The sequence below is a fragment of the Cupressus sempervirens genome, chromosome 7, assembly GCF_028749045.1.
Source record: "Cupressus sempervirens isolate cs-2001-9-10 chromosome 7, ASM2874904v1, whole genome shotgun sequence".
Lineage (NCBI taxonomy): Eukaryota > Viridiplantae > Streptophyta > Pinopsida > Cupressales > Cupressaceae > Cupressus > Cupressus sempervirens.
The window spans coordinates 390,438,724-390,456,629 of record NC_143124.1 but is presented as its reverse complement, the minus strand read 5'-3'; the positions used below and the strand labels follow the sequence as shown (position 1 = coordinate 390,456,629).

The window sequence follows — 17,906 nt, the reverse complement described above, 5'->3', positions numbered from 1 at the left end:
TTGAATGTTACCCTAGCTTCGTAGTGCATATATGGGCAGAAATGAGTCTGAACACTCTGTTTTGGTGCATCACCGCCTTAGATTAGACTAGGTAGATTTGCTTTAATGCTCTCTTTCTCCCTTTCAAGTCCCACAGCTCAAGTCCCACAGCTTGGAGGTTGTTTCCATGTTTCACTAGGTCGTCCTCATGCCTAGGCCTTGGACAAGGGTGCAGACCTAAGTGACAACAGTTTTTGGCACGCCTGGTGGGACTCATATCAGAAGATTTCAGGTCTACTGGTGTCAAGAAGAAAGAATTCTAGAGGTAAATGCTGAAGAAGTAGTGCTGACTTCAGTTTTTGAGCCTTTAAGAGGTTGATTCTTCAGGTACTTGGCAACTCTGAACATCAAAAAAGTCTGGTTCCAGATCAAGTTTGTAGTAATTCATGCCTAGGACTGAAACAAGGGCATCTTCTAGAGGTAAATTTCAATATCAAGAGCTTTCTCTTTCAAATCCTAGGAGAAGAAGGACTAGAACTTCATTATCACTAGTTAGGGGTAGAATAACAGTTGATATACCTGTAAGATCTATCTCTACTCCCCCTATTGTTCGAACTCAGCCTAGATTGCCATCAACACTCATTAATAGAACACTTGTTTATATGGCACAACCAAGAGTTCATGCTTTTGCCACCTTTAATGGTGGAAGTCCTCTGTTGTTAGCCCAAAGACATGATATACCAGTATCTGCACTAAAAAGTATACCTGATTTTACTAGTGAAACTTCTATTTCCCCTTTAGAGCATATCCAAGAGGTAGCGAATGTCTGCAATATTCATGGTATTACAGAAGACGATGTTGCTATCAGACTTCTAGCCTCATCTTTAAAAGGAAAAGCATTATAGTGGTATAGAGGCTTAGCTCATGGTTCCATAACCGATTGGGATGGACTAGGAGCAGGATTATGCAAACATTTTGAGGATAAGAGTGACCATTTGTCACTACTAGAGCAGCTGACTACAATAAAAAGAGCCCCCCATGAATGTATGACTGATTTTAATTAAAGATTCCAAAAGACATGGTATAGAATACCTACTATAGTGAAACCTACCCCTGGTAATGCCTTCTTGCATTACCTTAGAGCTTTCAACAGTGACATTGCCACTACTATCCAAACTATGGGAGGAGATACATTACCGAATGCTTATGAGACAGCTATAAAAGCCAAGAACATCCTAATACAAGGAGGAAAGTTGGCTCCAAGGCCTCCTATGCCTTTCTTTCCTAATGTTCCCAACCACCAACCAGCAATAGCCCCCCTTCCTACAATTTCTACGTCACAAACCCTTACTCCAGTTCCCCAAGCTTCCACATCCTCAAACGGAGTAGAGGAACTCAAGGAAATGCTCCAAGGTCTGGTGTTGAATACAAATAAAAGAGAGAGGACTCTGGATAAAAAATTGCAAGAGCAGGGGAAGGAGTTGAAGGACCAAGGGAAGAGATTAGAGGATAGTTTTTCTCTAATACAAAAAATGAGTAACAGGGTGGTGGCCTTAGAAAGGCAACAAGCCCAAAGTGGTAAGCGCCCCCATTACAACATCAGGCCCTGAGTGGTGGTAGGCCTCCTAATCATTGGAATAGCTCTTTTGATCAGAATAGGCAAAATAGTCATGTTGCTGCTTCAAGCTCAAATCGGAGTAGAGCTTTAGTTCCTCAAAATAAATTAGCCCAAGATCAAGACTTCTGTCCTTCATGTAACTATTCTTATACCTACTACCTATGTCAGAAAGAAGAGTCTTATTTGGCCGTAACTGTCCAGGAGTCCGCAGTAAAGAAATTACACAAGGAAGATCATCCCAAGGAGGCCTCATATGTTCAGAGGCAGGGTGATTGCTCTTTTATGAATCACCAGATGGAGGAGTATTGCAATGTAAACCAGGATTTCGTTGCTCATAACATAAGAAGCAAGAAGAGAGCTATGGAACATACTGCCCCCCTTTCTCCTGAGCAGGCCTCAACTTCGAGTGTTATACCTCATACACAAAAAGAAAATGAGTAGACAAACACTTCACAACAGCAAAGGCAAGGTCCAAGAAAGGAGGATGCAAGTGATCCCTATGTTGCTCCATCTCAGCCTCTCATGGGTACAGCTCCCAAAGTTTCTACCAAAATTCCTAATGCACCCTTGAGTGTGGTAGAGAAAATGAAGAAAACCAATGTAAGCATTTCCATGTGGGATGCAGTTGTCACAATACCAATGCAGAAAAGGATGCTACAGCAAGAGTTGGAAAAGATTGAGCCCAAAGATCAGTCATCTACCATGGAGAGTGACACTAGTTTAGTACAACCATTAGGTGATGTGGAGACAAATAAAAAGGTTAGACCTCCTCCATTCTATGTTTCTTTGATTATAGGGGGCAAGTTAGTCCATAATTGCATGATAGATTCAGGGGCTAGCAGCTCAGTAATGCCTAGGTGTGTTGCTGATGCTTTAGGAATGAAATATGAGCCCATTATTAGGGATGTGTTACAACTAGATGGGAGTACTGTCAAAATCGTAGGCATCCTTAGGAATGTGGAAATGGCCCTACATGCATGCCCTGGTTGTACTGTGATTCAAGACATATCTGTTGCTAAAGTCAAGCCCTATTTTGCCATCTATCTTTCAGGAGACTTCACTGCCCAAATAGGTGGGTTCATATCTGCTGATTGGTCTTATATGTCATTTAAGACCAGATATGGGGCCAACACTTCAATTAGAATAGAACCTCAAGCCCTTCACCACACTGAACCCTACACTCCCAACTTCATTAATATGAATTGCCCCATTTTGGAGATGGATGAAAATGACATAGTAAATGAGCCTGCCACCTCCATAGTAGAGATTCCTGATTTCTTCTTAGATGAGTGGGCAAATACATGTCAGTTTGAGCCTATGTCGGAAACTCTTGAGACAGACCTTAGTACATATTGCATAATAGAGAAGGAGGCTCAAGTTCCTGATCTTGTTGGAGCTAATGATGACATGAGTGTAATATGGAATATGTACTTTGATGGCTCAAGGAATAGAAATGGAGCAGGGGTCGGTGTTATGTTGATCTCTCCTGCACAAATAAGATACTACTTCTCTTTTAGGCTCCAATTCAGTTGTACCAATAATGTGGCCGAGTATGAATCTTTGATCCAAGGTCTCCTACTTGCCCAAAAGAGGGGAATTCAAGCCTTGAAAGTATATGGAGATAGTGAGTTGATAGTGAACAAAGTGAGAAATCAGAATATCACCAAAAATGGCCTGCTCAAGTCTTACAAACACAGAGTCTGGGATTTTCTTGAGGGTTTCCAAGCATTTAATATCCAAAGCATTCCTAGGAAAGAAAACAAATATGCTGATAGACTTGCAGCAGTGGGTGCATCTTATGATGTGCCAGGAAATCTCGAGGAAGAGAGGAAGCAACAAATAAGGGTGGTAGTAAGGCCTGCTATTCCTGATAATAACACTCATTGGCAGGTGTTTGAGTCTGATGAGTAGATTGTGAGTTTCTTGCAGAATGAAGCAAAATTTTCAGAAAGAAATCAATCAAGACTACAAGATCAGTATGGTGATCAAATCATTCACCTCAGTTCCAACAATTTACCCAAGGGTCTCATTACCTTGGAGAGTGTCTTTAATCCTGATGATCAGACAAGGGGCAAAGGAATAAATCTAGCTGTAGAAAAGGATGATCATGCGCCAGTTACTATTGCTGATGGAAAATCTCTTAACATGGGGAAGGTATGTTCTGAGGCTGAGCAAAAAAATTTCATTCATCTATGTCAAGAATTTAATGATGTGTTCGCTTGGACATATGATGACTTAAAGGGGTTTGACCCTAGTTTGTTTCAGCATACCATAGATTTAGTTGATAGGGTAAAACCTTGAAGGCAAAAATAGAGGCCAATGAATCCCAAGATTGAACCCTTAATGAGGAAGGAACTATCCAAGTTGATTGAAGCTAACATAATTTTTCCTATCAAACACTCATCATGGGTGGCTAACCTTGTCCCTGTAAGGAAGAAGAATGGAGAAATCAGATTGTGTGTGGACTTTAGGGATCTTAATCAGGCTTCCCTTAAGGATCACCATCCTCTCCCTTCTATGGAGCAAATTCTATCCAAGGTCAGTGGGTCAAGGAGGTTCTCTTTTCTTGATGGATTTTCTAGTTATAACCAAGTGTTGGTTAAAGAATCTGACAGATATAAGACAATATTTACTACTAAATGGGGCACCTATGCTTATTGCAAGATGCCATTCGGACTAATAAATGCAGGTGCCACGTTCCAAAAGGAAATGGAGGTAGCTTTCAAAAGATTAATCGACAAGTTTGTCTTAGTATACCTTGATGATATAACTGTATATTCCAAGAATGTAAAAGATCACCTTGACCATTTGAGACAAGTATTTCTAAGATGTAGAGAGTTTGGGGTTTCTCTCAACCCAGCCAAGTGTGTCTTTGCTACAAGCCAAGGAAAATTACTGGGAGACATTGTATCTAAGGATGGGTTGACCATTGATCTAGAAAGAACAAAAGCCATACATGCCCTTCCCCTCCCTAAACACAAGAAAGGGCTGCAAAGTTTCCTTGGTAGGATAAATTTTGTAAGAAGGTTTATTCCTAATCTTGCCATCATGGTGAAACCCCTCACATCCATGCTTAAGAAAGATATGGTCTTCTCATGGACCAAGGAGGGGAAGGAGAGTTTTGAAGAAATTAAGGCAGCCATAGCCTCAGCCCCCACTCTCATGAACCCAAATTTTGAGAAAGATTTCATCCTCTACACTTTAGGTGGTGAGTCAAGTGTTTCTGCTATCTTGACTTAGACAAATGACAAGAACGAGGAGTAAAAGATTTCTTGTTAAGCAAGGACATCGGTGAAAAGAGAGCTGGATGGATCACTAGGGTAATGGAATGTGATGTTGATATTCAAATTACCAAGTTGGTAAGAGGGAGAGGATTATGCAAGGAAATTTTATTAGGTCAGGATTTAGATGAAGGGACTGCTATGGTAATTGCAAAGCAGCAGGAGGAAAGAAATGTTAATGCCCCAAGGAGTTGGATGGACGACATGAGGAACTTTTTATCTGGGAATGGATACCCTCAGGGATTGGACAGAGCTAAAAGAAGACAATATAGACTGCAGTCCATTCCCTATGTTGTGATTGATAATATCCTATTCAAGAGGGATTTTAATGGGACCCTGTTGAGATGTATTGAAGAGGATCAGGTTGAGAGGATGATTAAAGAACTTAATGATGGCCCTGATGGTGGCCACTTCTCTGTAAGAACAACTACCATGAAGATTATGAGGGCTGGTTATTATTGGCCATCTATGTTCCATGATTGTTATGGATATGTGAGAAAATGTGAGACATGTGCTTTCTTCTCAGGCAAATAGAGGCTTGCAGCTCTCCCCCTTCGTCCTATTCAGGTGGATCAACCCTTTACCCAGTGGGGGTTGGATTTTATAGGCCCCATTAATCCTCCGTCTAGTGCAGGTCATAAATGGATTTTGGCTGCTCCTGATTATTTCACTAGATGGACAGAGGCAGTTGCCTTGAAGGATGCCACAGAACCATTAGTTGTTGAATTCCTTGATGGAATTGTATCTAGGTTTGGTGCTCTTTCTACTATCATCTCGGACAATGCTAAGTCTTTTTTTTGAACCCAGATTTGTGCATGGGCAATGAATCACAATATCTACCTAAGCACATCATCAAATTACTATCCCCAAGGTAATGGTTTGGCTAAGTTTTCCAACAAGAATTTGATCAGAATCATGAAGAGGACAATAGAAGACAATCAGAGGGTCTGGCATAAGAAATTAAGAACTGCTCTATGGGCTAACAGGATAACACCCAAGAGATCTATTGGGAATTCACCTTTTGTGCTAGTATATGGTAGGGAGGCTAGACTCCCAATTTCATTGGAATTCCCATCCTTGGAATTGGCTCATCAGCTGGAATTGATTGAATATAATGCCATGTCAGTAAAAATGGCAGAGCTGATTGAACTAGAAGAAAAGAGAAATAAAGCTATGCAAACCCTAGAGACAAATTAGCAGTAGATGAAGAGGAATTTTGATAAGAAGGCTAGGGTTAGGACCTTCAGAGAAATGCAATAGTATATTCCTACCACAAACACAATAAGTAGGGTGGAATTTTTAAGAAATGTCCACCATTACAACTAAAATTTATCTATCATTGCACTTTTCATAGGTAATAGTACTATTGTATTCAGATATTAGTTTCCACCAAACACAAATAAATATTATTCAATAGTTAAAATACTTATAAAGTTTTATTAATCATTTATAAATTTTATATGTTATTAAAATTATGTGATTGGTTGAATAGAAGTGCTATTCATGGATGTTTCCACACTCTAATTTATTTGGCTAAATTTATGCTAAAGGGGGTTAGTGGCTTAAATATAAGACTCAATCAAAATTTTGAATGAATTAATACATTGAGCCTACCTGTATAAGAATATTTGTATAAAGATCAAAAGAAAAAAATATGTTTTATATATCACTATAAAAACAAGTGCCACATAGTGGCATGTACTTGCCATTACAATAATGTATTGTTATAGAATGATTTATTCATAGAAAAAAAAAATAGCTGTATAATCAAATTATATTATAGTAAAATATTATATAAAATACAATGATTTTGCATACATGTTAATTTAAATTTAAATAAAAATTAATTAAAAGTTAATAAAAAATTTAATTTTGATGATAATTTTTTTTAATATGTGAAAATTTCTTTTGTATTAAGTTAATTGCACTTGTAATATAAATAATTTCTTTTCTATTTTTTTTATTTTTTATTTTGTTAAATATTGAATGCTTGGTAATTCTTAAATATTTAGATTAGATAATAATGTCAAAATTTTCAAATTAAAATTTTAAGAGTAATGTCATTTGCTTCATTTTTATGCTTAATAAATTTTTTTTAATCGTTTTTAATAGAGATATATATAATTATATATTTTTATATAATATAGTTATATAATTTAATAAATAATTATCAATTGTGTAGCAAAATTTTAATTTATATTATTGTTCAAATAAAAAACTATAGTATAATTCATAAATTTGAATTATGGAGAACCTTTTTTTTATGAATACAATCATTTGATTTTTTTCAATGTGTGAATTATACATCTCTCAAAAATAAAGTATTTTATTCAATATTTTTTAACCTCACTAACTTTGGTTGTGATTTTGATATTAAGTTTTGGAAAAATTTAAAAGAGTTATGATATGATTCAAAAACTTAATAAATAAATAAAAAATATTATAGTCCTCCTATTACAATCATGTTAAATAATTTACTAAAGCATTTGAATAGTTAAAAACTTAAAATCTAAAACATAATTAACTTTAGAAGTGAAAACCATTTAGGTTGATAAGATTTTGCATTTGATTTTTGTTTGAATTTTTTGAATTTTTAAATATAATTAGGTTTAGAATTTAGAATAGCTTACAATATAATTATAGTATAAGGTGTTTTAGAATTTAGAATTTAAGATGACGAAGAAAGAGCGTGTTAAAAGAAACTAAACAACCAAATTTAAATACTATTAGTATTTGATAAAGGTTAAATTTAGGGAAAAATCAATAATCATATTAATTCAATATTCGAAAATATTCCAATATGGAGAACCTCTGAAAAAAGCTCCAATAATCCAAAACCAAATCAACCAATCATATAATTTCTATAAAATATAAAACTTATAAATCAATAACAAAACATTACATATATTTTAATAATTCTAAAATAAGTGCTTGTGATTGGTAGATTGATGTTAAACTAATTTAGTAATCTTACAAAGTGAATGCAATAGTACTAGCCTATGGCAAGTACAATAATGTTTTTGAAAAAATAGTACAAATTATTTTCATATATCCCAATCAAAATGTAGAGAGACAAATTATGTAGATTAAATACAATTTATTAATAGAAAATCTTTACATTTTTATACACAAGTTTTAGTCTTTTAAAATTTTCACTTAATTTAATGTAAAAATGAGAAAATTAATATTACTTTATAATTATATTTATTTTATTGACCATAACTACATTACATTAACTATAATTATATTTAATTATAGCTACAACCAGAAGTACATGCCACTAGTGACACTTATTATTATGGTTAATATTATTGGAGTGACATAGTGACAATTTTCCTTTTCTCTCACATTACTCTTTAATCGTGTTTATAAAAATTATTTTTATAAAAACTATATCATATTTGAAAATTTAATAGTTTTTAATTGTTAATTATTTCTTTTTAAAATTATAGAATTGAAGTTAGCAATGTTATATTAAATAGTGATGAGTTTATTTCAATTATAAATTTGAGTTTTAAAATTTTTTAAAGAATATTAAAATTTATTAATTTTAAATAGTCAATATTATGTGATTATTATTATACTATTTTTTGAATTTAAATAAATACATGATAGTTTTAATAAATTTAAATTTGAAATTGTCTTTCCATCTTTTTAAAAATTTACATGATTTCTAATTTCATTTTTTTCAAATACCCAAGTCATATTTCTAACATCTATTATTCTAAAGTTTCAAAATTTTATAGATAAATTTAGAAGTTACCTACCAAACTCATTAAAATTAAAGTCTTTTGTTTGTGAAATGGTGATGATGGTAAGTATTCACTATTTTTTTCCATTTTTTTACAAGTGCTTTTATACAAATTCTTATTGAATAAATAATTTTTTCCCTTATTCGAATTTTCCTTAAATATTTATAATAATAAATTCAATATTTTAGTATTCTTTATAAATAGAGAGTGTTATATAAATTTTATGCTGTTATTTTTTATATATTAGAATTATTATTGAATTCAATTTTATCTTTACAAAATTAAATAATTATTAATTAATATAAATAGGTGTTTTATAAATTTAGCTAGCATGTCTATTATAAATCTTAATTTTCTTTAAATTTTATTTAAATATTTTTACAAATACCATGCATTTCGATATGGTATAATTGTTTTTAAAGACGAAAACCAAATATTAAAAATTTAGGTTCCTTAACTTGTAAAGGGTCACTTCAACAATTTTCTTACACAATTATTTAAACATTTATTGAATATTTTTTCCAAGAAGATATCTTTCCATATGATATAATTTTTTCCAAACACTCGCCATAAAAAAAAATTCTATACCAATTTAATCGAAAACCAAAATTAAAAAATTTAGGTTCCTTAACCTAGGGAGGGTCACTCAACAAATGGAATTCAATGTATTATTGAATGAATGAAGAACTAGGAAGGTGAAAATCATTCACAATGGATTACAGATGGCTACTAATTAATCAAGACTACGATGGCACTGAAGAGTGCCTTGTTATGCCAATACTAGTAAACAAAATAAGCACTAATATGCGAGAGGAGGAATGCTCTGAGAATTTCTAAAGTAGGTTTTGGGATCCACCTAAGTTTTTGCCTTGACAAGCCTATCATGGTTGTGGTGGAAATACTTGTCGCCCCAAGCCCTCGCCTGTTCAACAGAAGCAGTCCAATTGAAGGCGCTACCCAGATCAAGGTCCAGATAATTCAAATACGCAGCCCTTGGTGAATGGGACACGTAGGGCTCATGTATCTATAAAGCTTCCTTATCCATTCAATGTAGTGACCATCCTCGCTTTTGCTCCTGCATGTTACCTTATACTGAATGTCAAACAATGTCCCCTTCCGCTGAGGAAAAGGCAACGCAGATGCAGGAACCCTATTCATGATTCCTCCAAGAGGAGAGAAAATGGTGTACGTGCTCACCTCCTCTTACATAATAGACCACAGCGCTCTTAGGGTAGGTTTCGGCAACGGCGTTTTCCCAAAATCTGACTTAATCTTGAAGAAAACTTTGTTCGTATAATATCGGTTTGTCAATTGGCTCACGTTGGTGCTATCAAAGTTCCCAATTGTCTCCACCCATTTCATTTCCTTACAATCTGAAGCCGCCATCCCTAGCTCGGGGAAAACCTTCCCCATTTTTTACAGCAGCTCGGGTTGACGTCCCAGGTATATTCCTTGAAATGATGCTCTGATGGTTGTGTTGTTGTTCACTTGTATCCCGAAGTACTGCACTCGCATGAAGATATCTTCGTCCATTGAAGGACCAACATATTTCCATCTATGAATAGCATCCGTGACATTATCGGTGCCCGTCTTTAATACAGTGAAAGCTATTAATATGGTGGGCATGCTCACTAGCTGCAGTTTCCAGGCATACACAACTCCCCAGCTTCCACCGCTGCCGCCTCTCAGAGCCTAAAAGACGTCCTCACCCATGCTCTTCTTGTCCATCACTTTCCCCAACACATTTATTAGCAGGGCATCCAACACATTAGGAGCCGCCAGCCCATATTTTCTGCACAGGAAGCTCAGCCCTCCGCTGGCAATATTGATGAATGTGCAGAAGAAAAATAACAAAGACACAGAACAACACAATACACTGTCGCACAAAAAACTATATTATATTTCATTTTCATAGATTTAAAATGAGTACATAGTGTTTTTTTTATAAGAAAGCATACAATATTCTAGAGAAATCTACCATTAGCCGAGAAGACAAAACATCTACAAACTTTTGAAAAAATATTACAGCCAACTCATACTTTGGAACAAACCCTAAATCTAAACCTAATAAAGGGAGGGGAGATTAAAAGGATAGCTGGAAGCCTACGTCACCAACACCCCCCCTTAATCTTCACTACCATGTATGTCTGTAATACCAATAATTTCTCAAAGATATTGAAAGACATTCTTTGCAAGAGGCTTTCTGAAAGTGTTTGCCAATTGTTCTTTGGACCTACAAAACTTTAAAAATATGTCACCATTGTTCACTAATTCATGGATATAATGATATCTTATATCTATATGTTTACTACATTGATGAAAGACATGACTTTTTGTTAAAGCAATTGCAAAATTATTATCACAATATATTCTTGTAGATTCTTCTTGTGAACACTTCAAATCTGAATGTACTCTTCTCATCCACATTGCTTGACAGGCTACTGATGTTGCTGCAACATATTCTGCTTCAACTAATGATAATATCACAATTGGTGTCTTCTTTGATGCCCAAGAAATAGCTCCTGATCCTAGGTGAAAGATATGTCCTGAAGTGCTTCTTTTATCATCAAAGCTACCTACCTAGTCACTATCTGTATAGCCAATCAACTTGTGATGATCTGAATGTGCATATAAGATCCCAAAGTTCTTTGTTCCGGCTATATACCTCAAAATCCTCTTTCCAACTATCCAATGAGTTTATTTTGGTTTGTCAATGAATCTATAAATGAGACTAACTCCATGCAAACTAATCTTTTGAATAAAGTTGTGTCTATGTTAGGACTTTCATCATTCTTGCTAAGTTTTATACCCAATGCAACTTGTGTAGGGGCTGAATTCACATTTGTCATTTTAAATATTTGTAACAAATCAATAGCATACTTACTTTGACAAATGAAAATGCTTTGATCATTTTGATTTACTTGTATCCCAAGAAAATATCTCATGAGTCCCAAATCAGTCATATCAAATTCATTTTTCATGGCTATCTTGAAATTGTTAATTGACATATTACTAGTGAATATCAAATCATCTACATATAAGAAAACTATCAATATTTCTCACTCATTGTTTACTTTGACATACAAAGTTGGTTCATAGCTACACTTACTAAAACCATTATTCACAAAATAAGAGTCTATTCTGCTGTACCAAGCTCTAGGAGCTTGCTTCAAGCCATATAGTGCCTTCTTCAGCTTGTATACCTTATGTTCTTCTCCCAAAATTTCATATCCCAATGGTTGTTTTATATACACTTCTTCTTCTAAAATGCCATTCAAGAATGTTGATTTCATGTCCATTTGATAAACCTTCCAATTATTTTGGGTTGCTATGGATAAAATCATTCTAATAGTATCTGATCTTGCCACAGGTACAAATGTCTCATTGTAGTCTATACCCGATTGTTGTGTGAAGTCTTTGGCTACTAGTCTTACCTTGTGTTTCTCTACTTTTCCATCAGCATTATATTTTGTTTGTATACCCACTTAACTCCAATCACATCCTTGCCTTTAAGAAGATCTACTAAGTCTCAAGTATCATTCTTTTCTATTGACTAAATTTCTTCATCCATGGTTGAAATCCATTTGTCATCTTTAATAGCTTCTTCAAAATAAATTGGATCAACATGTGCTAAGAGTACAAAATTAGTGCATAAATCATCATTTTCAACCTCTTGTAATTCATCATATATGTCTCTAAGACTTTGTGTCTTCCTTGAAGTATTTATAGATCTTGACCTTAGATGATTCACTACTATTAGTGCTTGCTGGAGTAGTAGTGTTTTGAGTGGTAGGTGCCCTTGTAGGTGTTCTAGAAACATTTGTTTGTGTTGTAGAATGCACATCTTGAGTTTCATTTTCTTAATTTTCTTGTGGAACACTAGCTGCAACTATAGTTGACTTATCCAAGCTACCATCCCATGCTTCTTCTTCTACAACCTCAACATCATGACTTAATATTAACTTCTTTGTGATATTATTGTATAACCTATATGTCTTAGATTGTTCACTATATCCCACAAATATGCACTTCTCTCCTCTATCATCCAATTTTTGTCTCACTTCTTGAGGTACCAATGAGTATGCCACACAACCAAATATTCTCAAATGTGTTATATTGTGCTTCCTTTCACTCCAAGCTTCTTTTGGTGTTTTATTTATTACTGCTTTTGTTGGATATCTATTTAGTATGTATGTTGAACATGCAACTGCTTCAACCAAATACTCAGTTGGCAAGTGTTTCTCCTTTAACATACTCTTTGTTATCTCCATAATTGTTCTATTTTTTCTTTCTGCTACTCTATTTTGTTGTGGAGTGTACCTTGTTGTAAATTGTTTCCATATGCCATTTTCTTTGTGAAAATTCATAAAATCATTTGATACGTATTCTCCACATTGATCGGTTCTTAATGTTTGAATAGAGTATCCACTTTCTTTCTCAACTTTTGCTTTTAATTATTTAAAGATAATAAATAAATCTAATTTATACTTCACAAAATAAACCCAAACTTTTCTACTGAAATCATCACTAAATGTCAAGAAATAAATTTTTCCACTTAAGGATGGTGTTTGCATTGGCCCACCAAGATCTGAATGGACTATCTCAAGTGGATGTTTTGTTCTATAAGACTTTCCAACTAAATTTTTTTCTCTATGTTGCTTTGCCAAAATACAACTCTCACATCTTTTCTTAAGTAGTTCTATTGATGGCAACCCATAGACCATTTGTTTCTTATATAACAGTTGTAACCTTTTAAAGTTTAAATGACCAAACCTTAAATGCCATAGCCAAGATTCATTATTGTGTAAAGCTTTGAATTCAGATTCAGCTACTTTTTGCAATTCATTTGACTCTAAGAACAATTCACTTTGGATTTTAAGTGGGAACATTCTCTTTTGAGTCATTTCAACTTTTGCAATTATCCTATTGCTTGGTCTTTTATCTACAATCACACATTCACCATTTTCAAAATGTATTCTATATCTCTTTTGTACTAGTTACCCAATGCTTATGAGATTGTGTTACAATCCATGAATATAATATACATCAGGAATTTCCTTTTCTTCACCTTTCTTAGTTCTTACGGTAATTGATCCTTTTCCCATGACTAAAATCTAATTTTACAGATTCATCTATTTTTGAGAATATCTCCTTAAAGCCACTCATATGGTTACTACAACCACTATCTAAGAACCATACTTCTTCAGAACTCTCTTGTGCAACATTGCATGTTATCAAGATGGTGTTTTTCTAACTAGTGTTGAGCTGACTTTCATTTGTAAAATGTACCTTTTGCCTATTCATGTCATGTTGTCTTTTTCTACACTCAAATGCAAAATGCCCAAATTTATTACAATAATGACATTGGATGTTAGATTTTTCATACCTTTCTCCTTGATGATGGTTACTCCCCATTCCTCTTGTTGATGTGAAACTGGTTTGTGAGCTTGATGCTAGCCTTCTACTCTCAAACTGTGGATTTTCTCTTCCTCCTCTTGGTGTAAAATGTCCTCTACCTTTACTATAATCTGATCTTCCTCTTGTTCTTCCAAATGAAAGTTGAGTCTTGAAAGCATTCTCCAATGATGAAGTTCTCGAACGATTCAACCTTTGTTCATGTGATAAACTCATCTATTGATAGCAAGAAGAGATCCTTAGATTCTTCAATGGCTGCAACTCTTGAATCAAACTTATTTGATAGACTTCTAAGTATTTTATCTACAACTTGTTGATCCCCAAGGGTTTCTCCATATGATCTAATTTGATTTAATATCCCCATTATTTGAGTGAAGAATGAGTCTATTGAATTTGAATCTTTCATTTGTAAATTTTAAAAATCTCTTCTAAGATTTTGTAACTTTGAAGTTTTTACCTTTCCTGTGCCTCGGTATGTTGATTGCAAGTTATCCCATGCTTTCTTTGAGCTAGCAGCAACAACTACCTTTGGAAATATTGCTCCCTCCATTGCTTGCTAAATAAAGAACAGTGCCTTAGTATCCTTTTTCCTATTTTCCTTTAATAAATGTTTTTCAGCTTGTGAAAGAGCTTGATATGACTGTTGGTTTGCTGCTTTAGGGAACCCACTTTCAACTAAATCCCAAACATCTTGACAAAATTTTTTTTTTTTCATTTTGATGCTCTAATAATCATAATTTTTTCCATTAAAAGTTTGAATTTGTGGCTGTGAAATACTTTCACTGGGTCCTACCATGATTTAAGAGTAAAACTTTCTAACTTGTAACAATTACAAACCCTTTCTCTTCCTTCCTCACACAACAACTATAATCTTTTCCTTATCTTTTCCTTAGATCTTCAGCTTTGCTCTCATTTTCCCTTCACCCATAATGACATTTTCCCATAAAAAAAATATCCAAATTTTCTATAGCTCTGATACCAATATGATGAATGTGCAGAAGAAAAATAAAAAAGACATAGAACAACACAATGTGTTACCGAACAATAAACTATATTATATTTCATTCGCATAGATCTCAAATGAGTACATAGTATTTATTTTTATAAGAAAGCATACAATATTCTAGTGAAATCTACCATTAGCCAAGAAGACAAAACATCTACAACCTTCTAGAAAAATATTACAGTCGACTCATACTTTGGAACAAACCCTAAACCTAAACCTAATAATCTAAAAGTATAGTTTAAAATGAGAGATCTAGAACTCTCAATAAGAAGACAAAAATAAATAAATTAGTTGGAGTAGGTAAAGGTAGGGGAGATTAAAAGGACAGCTGGAAGCCTACATCACCAACAAACCACTAGATCTGACTGTGTGGCAAACTCCAGCAGGGAAAGAAAAGTTGGGTGAATTGTTTGCAATGGCAGAATAGACTTCACCCAATGTTGCACTAGCCTCCACCCATGATGTCTTTGGTTTAACATCCACTATGACTTTGATGAGTTTTAGCAATTCGGTGAGAATGAATGAAACATCAAAAGTGTAGGAGAGCCCCTCATAGCTGTGTCCTCCACTTCGAACATGAATCTCCCACCTCTTTTCTATGCCACATAGAACTAATTTCACCAATTAGCTTTCGCTCTTAGGAATAATGATAACATAAGGCCTTGGCATCTCAACCTCCATGAATTGAAGATTTTGGGTGGAGAAATTTACTAGAGAGTAAAATTAAGAAGTGGAGGAGGAAATCGTCATAAGGTTTTTTAGGTTGCTTGAATGCAAGCACGAAAATAATCCTTCACCATCTCCACTTTTGGCCGATGTAGCAGTGGTGAAAGTACTGCAGGCTATGATTACCATAGTAAGAAGCAAATAAAACTTTGCCATCTCTTCTCTTCAATTGATCTTATGTTTTCTTGGAATTTGATTCAATCTTCTCAAATTTATAGGCACCAGTTTGGTGGTCTTGCATTACGAATGTGACCAATTCTAAACCTAACCCTGTCGATAAGCTTGTGCCACCATTAATTTTGACTTTGGAATTTGATTACAAACTTTGGAATTATTGTTTTAACAAAATGAAGTGATAAAGATTCTTTTTTTTTTTTATAAAAAGAGGGGTAAAAATTTATTAAGATAGAAAGAAATACAACAAGGAGAGCTCAACAAGGAGCTTGATCCTAAGAAACAAGATCATTAAATTCTTTCACCATCTCAAAGGAAAGTTGCCCCCTATCAATGATATTCGAACCTAGATCATGACTAGAAGCCCATTTGGCTAAACAATCAGCAGCTCTATTCCGTTTACGAGGAATATAAGTGAACCTAATGAACTAATAAGAGGTAGAAAAGAGAATAATCTGATTAACAATAGTGGCTAGCTACCAACTAACATCCTCGAGCTGTTGTTAGGAAAGCAAGTTCACCACCACCTAGGAATCAGACTCACAGATAATCTTACTCCATCCCCACAAGAAACACTATTCCATATAGCCCGAGCTTCCATGAAATTATTAGTGTAATCACCCTTATGAACTAAAAAATAGAATTTAAAATCACCAGAACTACAATGAGCCACTCCCCAAATACCAGCAAGGTCTGAATTCCCTCGAGAAGAACCATCAGTGTTAATTTTTAGAACTCCATAGGGAGGAGGAGTCTAATGCCCATCTTGATTCACCCAACTTTTCCTCTCATGCTAAAGCTACTTGGACATAGAAGGAAACCTTCGAGCTGCAGCCCCATCCTGAAGATGAAAATTGAGGCGATTGCATATAGCAAGATCAACCGAATCCATACCCCCATCTAGCTCACACTTCACTTGAATAGTTTTTTGAAGAGAATGTGAGATCTTCCACCAAAGATGCAAAACACCAAGCCGAACATCTTGGAATATTTGACGATTCCTCTCCAACTAGATATGCCGAAGCATGAATGATGGGCCAGCAATCCAAACAACATGGAGAGGAGAAGACTTTGAGGGAGCACTGCCTAAGTGGGCCCATAACTCAAGCAAAGAGGAAGCATGCCTACAAGAGAAACCCCAAGCACTCCACCAAAGGTCCCATAGCTTAATAGAACAGGAGCAATGGAAGAACAAATGGGAGATAGACTCCTCCCCATTACCACACAAAACACAATAAGAGGGGCCCTAAAATCCATGTTTACAAAGATTATCCCATGTAAGACAATGGTTGTGAGCCATTAGCCACATGAAAAAATTGCACTTGGACCAAGAAACTTTATTCCAAACTTGCTCCCACCAAGGGAACTCAACATCCCCAAATAATTTTCTAGTTATCTCCTAATACCCAGTAGAGACATGATATTTACCAGACAAGGTACCTCCCCAAGCCAAAACATTTGGACCTAGCAAAGAGGAACACTCTCTAGAGGCCAAAATCTAAGAAAGCTCCTGACAATCCACGTCTATGCCTCCAAGAGGCCAATCAAAAGAATGCTTCCATCTATAACCAACAATAGGTCCCAATTGATAAGGAGTCTTGTAATGAGCCACTTTATCCCATCCAATGGCATGAAAAGAGTCACAAAGAGTCTGAAGATGAGGGTACACGAATAAAATGGATTGCAATCCATCCCAAGCATTATACCAAAACAAAGCCTCAGAACCTGCTTTACATATCCAGAACAGAACCCTCTTGACTAACATCACACCTGTCTTCAAAGTATGTTAGACCATTGAGCCACGACCTTCAAGAGGATGTTTGGAAATAGAGAAAGGATCAGCACCATGAAAATATTTATGAGTGATAATACAAGCCCAAATTTGATGTTGTCCAGAGCACCATCACTAATAAAGTTTAGCATCCAATGCTTGACTACTCAAGAGAGTTGATCGA

The 17,906-nt window shown here is 34.9% G+C and overlaps 1 pseudogene; it reads right to left on the bottom strand.

The window, feature by feature from the left end:
• Positions 1 to 9,429: 9,429 nt before the first annotated feature.
• On the bottom strand, positions 9,430 to 15,933 carry LOC149547151 (berberine bridge enzyme-like D-2 pseudogene; annotated as a pseudogene).
• Positions 15,934 to 17,906: the final 1,973 nt, after the last annotated feature.